The 6,000-nt window shown below is 37.9% G+C and overlaps 1 long non-coding RNA gene across 1 annotated transcript in view; it reads left to right on the forward strand.

Annotated features, from left to right (window-relative positions):
* Positions 1–5,584, forward strand: part of LOC106505636 — a 52,730-nt gene extending 47,146 nt beyond the window's left edge. Inside the window, exon 3 of the long non-coding RNA XR_002338007.1 lies at positions 5,458–5,584. This is a non-coding gene — a long non-coding RNA (uncharacterized LOC106505636). The remainder of the gene's footprint in view (positions 1–5,457) is intronic.

Here is a 6,000-nt window from a genome sequence, read left to right on the forward strand (position 1 = left end):
CCCTGGAAGTTTCTGGGCTTGTGGTCACATCGTTGTCTCTGCCTCTATCTTCACATAGGCTCTGTGAGGCTGGCCTGAACTTCATCTGCTTCTTTCATAAGGATACACATGATTGAATTTACAATCCGTTCAGATGGTCTAGGATAAACTCTTCTCTTAACAGTCCTTAAATTCATTACATCTTTTGCTATGTAAGGTAATAGTCACAGGTTCTGGGAATTAGAATGCAGATATATCTTTTGGGGGACCACATTCTTTCCATACATGTGTCTTCTGATGGGAAGCACCATGAAGCACATGACATATCACTTACAATGTTTTCTTGCCGTAAAATAATACCTCAGTTTAATAAAGCCTATAGATCCTGTGTAGAAAATATGGGGGAGGGAGGTTGGAGTTTCTGTCGTGGCTCAGTGGAAACGAATCCGACTAGTGTCCATGAGGACCTGGGTTTGATCCCTGGCCTTGCTCAGTGGGTTAAGAATTTGGCATTGCCATCTGCGACCTACACAAAGCTGTGGTGTAGGTCTCAGATGTGGCTTGCGTCTGGTGTTGCTGTGGCTGTGGCATAGGCAGCAGCTCCAACTCAACCCCTAGCCTGGGCACTTCCATATGCCACAGGTATTGCCCTAAAACACAAAAATAAAATAAAATAAAAATAAAAATAAAGAAAATATTGGGGGTAGAGAAATAAGAAAAATGACTCTCCAATGTGGCAAAACCAACATGTAGAACAGTTCATCTGTTGGACAACAAACATGTATTTGTATAAATCAATAGCATTTAAATCATGGGGAACTGTTGTGTAGTAAAAGACATTTGAAGACATAATAACCTTAACTCTTTAAGGATATTATTTGTGGTCCTTGTTTGGATCCTAATTAGACTAAAGTAGCTAAAAATGACACCTTTTAAAAAATTATTTTTATAACTTTTTTTGGGGGTATAGTTGACTTACAATGTTGTCTTAATGTCATGTTTACAGCAAAGTGGATCAGTTATACATATACATATGTTTCTGGAATCTGGGTTCTTGTTCACAGAACCGAAGAATGAACTTTGTGAACACACACAGGCAGCAAACAAGCTAAAATTCTTTATAACGGGAAAGGAAATAGCTCCAGCACAGACACTGAGAAGGGAGGAAGAGTCCCCCCTTCTCTAATTTTCTAAGGTTTTATCTCTTAAAGATGGGGGTACCAGTGTGGGGTCCAGATATCAGTTCTTTTTCCCATTGACCTTGCCCAGTTTACCTATATCAGTCCTTGTCCAATAGGGGTCTTAAAGGTGGCTGTGTCCCGTACATTTTATGGTTTCTTTGTTCTGCTTTACCCTAGACTGGGAGCCACCATTCCTCTCATTCCTTTTCTATCGGTTGAGGAGTGGGTTAGAGATTAACATCCATCTGGACATAAAACAGATGTACTCTCTACAGTAAACTAGTCCTGTGGGGATATTACTACCTGGAACCTTTAAGTCATGGGCCTTAATCAATGACCATATTAAAGAACATATTGAAGCCCATCTTCCTATACTAACTACCTGAATTATCATTCTGTCTCACATATACCCCTTCTTCCCCTCCACTGAGTTATTACAGAAGTTATTACAGAACATTGAGTAAATTATTAGTAAGTTATTACAAAACATTGAGTAAATCTCCCTTTGCTACGCTGTAGGTCTAAAAGATACCTTTGAGGCAATTGGGGGAATTTGGTTTGGGACTGAATGTTAGATGATACGTGGGATTTGGGATGACTTTAGTTGGCTATGGCAATGGCCTTATAGTTGTCAAGCATTTCTTGTGTCCTGGATCCTGTCCTTTCAGCTCCATGTTCATCCAGCTGTTGCTATTGTACCCAGAGTTGTGAGGAGGGAAACTGATAGCACCCTCTCTAATCTGCACCTCAGACCTCTTACCTTCTGTTCCGAGCTTCACTGTTGCCCTCAGCAGGTCACCTTTACCATCATTTCCAGCCATTCTGTTTCCTTCTGAAGCATTCCATTGCAAATGTGGCCATGTAAGAGAGTTAACAACCACCCCACAGGGCATCCCTGACCACAGGTGATGAGGGAACCAGTGGATAAACATTTTCTATTTTGATCACTGAATTTGAATACAATTCAACACCTCCTCAGAGAGTCCTCCACAGAATCAAGCCCTGGCTGCCTCCAGGGCTGATCTTTTAGAGAATGCATCCTTAGAATAGCTTTCCCACCTTCCCTGTTCTGCTCTTCCCAGCCCCTAATTCTGTAAGCCTTTGTTTGAGGCTCTGCTTTTGAGGGGAACCCAGGCTGAGAGTATAGTTATAAAATAAATGGATCATTTGTTAAAAAAGCTTTATTGAAATATACTTGATTTAGAATGTTGTGATAATTTATGCTCTGCAACATAGTGACTCAGTTATACAGGTACACATATCCATTCTTTTTCAGATTCTTTTCCCATTCACATTATCTCAGAATGTTGGGTAGAATTACCTATTGAGCAACCATCCCATATACTACAGTCTGCATGTGCCAGTCCCAAACTCCCAGTCCATTCCTCCCTCTGACCTGTCCCCTTTGGTAACCATAAGTTTGTTTTAAATCTCTAAGTCCGTTTCTGTTCTGCAAATAAGCATTTTAATCCATTTTTAGAGTCTATGCTTAAGTGATATCATATGCTGTTTATCTTTCTCTGACTGAATTACTTCACTTAGTATGATAATCTCTAGGTCCATCCACGTTGCTGACAATGGTATTACTTTATTATTTTTTATGGCTGAGTAATATTTCATCATATCCATGTACCACAATTTCTTTATCTATTCCTCTGTTGATGGTCATTTAGGTTGCTTCCATGCCTTGGCTATTGTGAATAGTGCTGCAGTGAACATTGGGGTACATATTTTTTTTTGAATTATGGCTTTCTCAGGATAGATGCCCAGGAGTGGGATTGCTGGATCATATGGTATTTCTGCTTTTAGTTTTTTGAAGAACCTCCATGACATTTTCCATAGTGGTTGTACCAATTTATATTCCCACCAACAGTGTAGAAGGGTTCCCTTTTCTCTGCACCCTCTCCAGCATTTATTGTTTTTAGACTTTTTGATGATGGGCATCTGACCTGAGATAGGTGATAGTCATGGTAGTTTTGATTTGCATTTCTCTATTAATTATTGATGTTGAGCATCTTTTCATGTTTTTTTTTTTTTTTTGTTTACTTTAGAGAAATTTAGATTTTCTGCCCATTTTTTGACTGAGTTGTTTGTTTTTTGATATTGATCTGCAGGAGCTGTTTGTTTTGGAGATTAATCCCTTGTGGGTTGATTTATTTACAATATTTCTCCCATTCTGTGGGTTGTCTTTTTGTCCTGTTTATGGTTTCATTTGCTGTGCAAAAGCTTTTAAGTTTAATTAGACCCCATTTGTTTATTTTTGTTTTTATTTTCATTACTCCAGGAGGAGGATCTGAGAAGATATTGCTGTGGTTTATGTCAGAGAGCATTCTGCCTATGTTTTCCTCTAAGTTTTATAATGTCAGGTCATACATTTAGGTCTTTAATCCATTTTGAATTTATTTTGTATATGGTGTCAGAGAGTGTTCTAATTTCATTCTTTTACATGTATCTGTTCAGTTATCCCAGCGCCACTTATTGAAGAGTCTGTCTTCTCCATTTATAGTCTTGCCTCCTTTGTTGTAGATTAGTTGACCATATGTGCATGGGTTTATTTCTTGGCTTTCTATCCTGTTCCATTTATCTCTATATCTGTTTTTATGCCTGTACCATACCGTTTTGATGACTGTAGCTTTGTAGTAAATGCATCATTTTTTAAGTCATGCATATTCAAGTATTTAGAAATAAAATGACATGACACCTGGATTTTGCTTTAAATATCTCACCAACACAAAAGAATAGTGAGAAGGAAAGGGATAGATAAAGCAATATGGAAAATTACCAATGTTGTTGAATCCGTGTTGGGTATATAAGGGAATATGCTTGAGTATTTTAAAATTTGTTTTAACAAAAGTACAAGGAGTTCAAATTACTTCAAATGCTGTGAGGTAGAGGAACAGAGAGTTCTGTTTGTACAGAGGACCTAGTTTAGGCTGAGTCTTGAAAGTCTTTTCTGATAAAGTAGCTTTTAATCAGTGGCTTAAAGGACATAATGGAATTTTCACACCCTTTTTCTCATGACACTTAAGGTACCTTGGTGAATCTTGCTACAGTTTCAAGATCACTTGTGGAAACTTGCTTAGAACAACAGATGTAAAGCCTGCCACCCATGTTGTTCTAGGGCTGTTTTACTTTTTAGCACTTAAACTACTTCCAGAGTCCCATTTCCTCCTGTTGAATGAATCTCTGGTATGGGTGGTAAATCATTTGCATGAAATCTATTCATTTACCTGTAGCTACCACCTGTATCTGTAAATGACTCTTTGAAACCTAATTGTTTATTTTCTTGTGAATGGTGGAGGGGAAATAGGAGGGGTGTTTTAGGGTGGTCCAATGCCATATTGGCTGCCTGTAAATTTTATGGAATAACTGTCTTTCCGGACTATTTGCCACATCAGAATGCTTAGATCTCTCTGATGCCGAAGGATTCCAGCCAGGTCCTCTGTGCTGTCATTTTGTGCTGTGAATGAAACTGCAGGGAGGACTTTTCCCCAGTTAAAGCACATTCATCCTCTACACTTTACAGACAAGGGAAGATTTCATGGCTGTGTCACTGACTGGGTTACGAGAATGCCTTTTGCTATAATTTCAGTAAATAATCAGTCAAGTCATTCTTTTTAATTTGCTTTGCTTTATAGTGCCTTATTTATAGTTGTTTTCTCCACTGGTATTGACATTTCATTCCCAAGGCTTGCTGATATGTACCATTACTATTATGTGATTGTACCTTGCACATTTGCTTTCTGTATCTCAAAGTTGTTCGATAACTTCGTCTCATCTCTATCTACCTCCATCTCTATATAGCTCTATCTACCTCAACACAACTTTGGGATGTGTCCTCTCTTTCTTTCCTCCCCTTTTTTTTTCTTTCACTTATTTTCTTTCTATTTTCTCTCTCTCCCATCCTTCCTCCTGATCTCCCAAACTTCCCTTTTCCCATCTTCTCCCCCTTCTCTCCTTCTAGCTCATCATTTCTCATTCTTTTTTCTTTCTTTCTTTCATTTCACCCCTCTTCCTACATTTGTTAATTGTAAGTAATATTTTATGAAGGTTAGCTTACACATTTGATAGCTTGAATTCAAATCTCATTTCAGTCTCTTCCTATCTGTGTGACCCTTAGATAAGTCACTTGAACTCTAAGCCTAAACTTGCCCATTCATAAAATGAGAATGGTAACAGTGTGCCTTAGCAATGGGGTAAGTGCTTATTTGTGTACTAGGCCCAGTCTCTGGCAGATGGAAAGTAATCAAAACTGTTTTCTATTATTGTTTTCACTATTATTTGTTACTTTCTTTAGATGCAGTAGTGACCATGACCAATGTGATTGCCACATCCATGGAGTTGATGATGGAGCTATTGAGAAAAACTGAGACATGCAGCTAGTTAGTGACAGAACCTAGATTTAAATTCAGAGCTGATTATTTTTAAGGTAAGAACCTCCTTCACTACTTACTGTTTTAGACCAGTTATCAATAGGTCAGGATTCTTTTTGTTTTTAGGAAGGGGTCTCAGAATTCCTGATAATTCCATGTTGTTATGACTGCATATCTCTAGCTCTATCTATCTAAAAAGAAATCCCTGATTATCTGGTATGCAGAACTTGTTACTTCATAGGTCATATTCTTGCCTTCCAGGAGTTTAATTCCTAAGAAAGAGTGGTTGAGTCAGATATATTTTGATAATTGAATGTAATTTAACACATGTCTTAACTACCTGCCTATTTCCGGAAATCTGACTCAAAATAGCGTTTTTCTAAGACCTTTATTATTTAAGAAAAAGATATTTGGGAAAAAATTTCTTATTTCGCATGATTGCTACTTGCCTATGTGGATAGATGAAT

This window comes from Sus scrofa, chromosome 13, assembly GCF_000003025.6.
Source record: "Sus scrofa isolate TJ Tabasco breed Duroc chromosome 13, Sscrofa11.1, whole genome shotgun sequence".
Lineage (NCBI taxonomy): Eukaryota > Metazoa > Chordata > Mammalia > Artiodactyla > Suidae > Sus > Sus scrofa.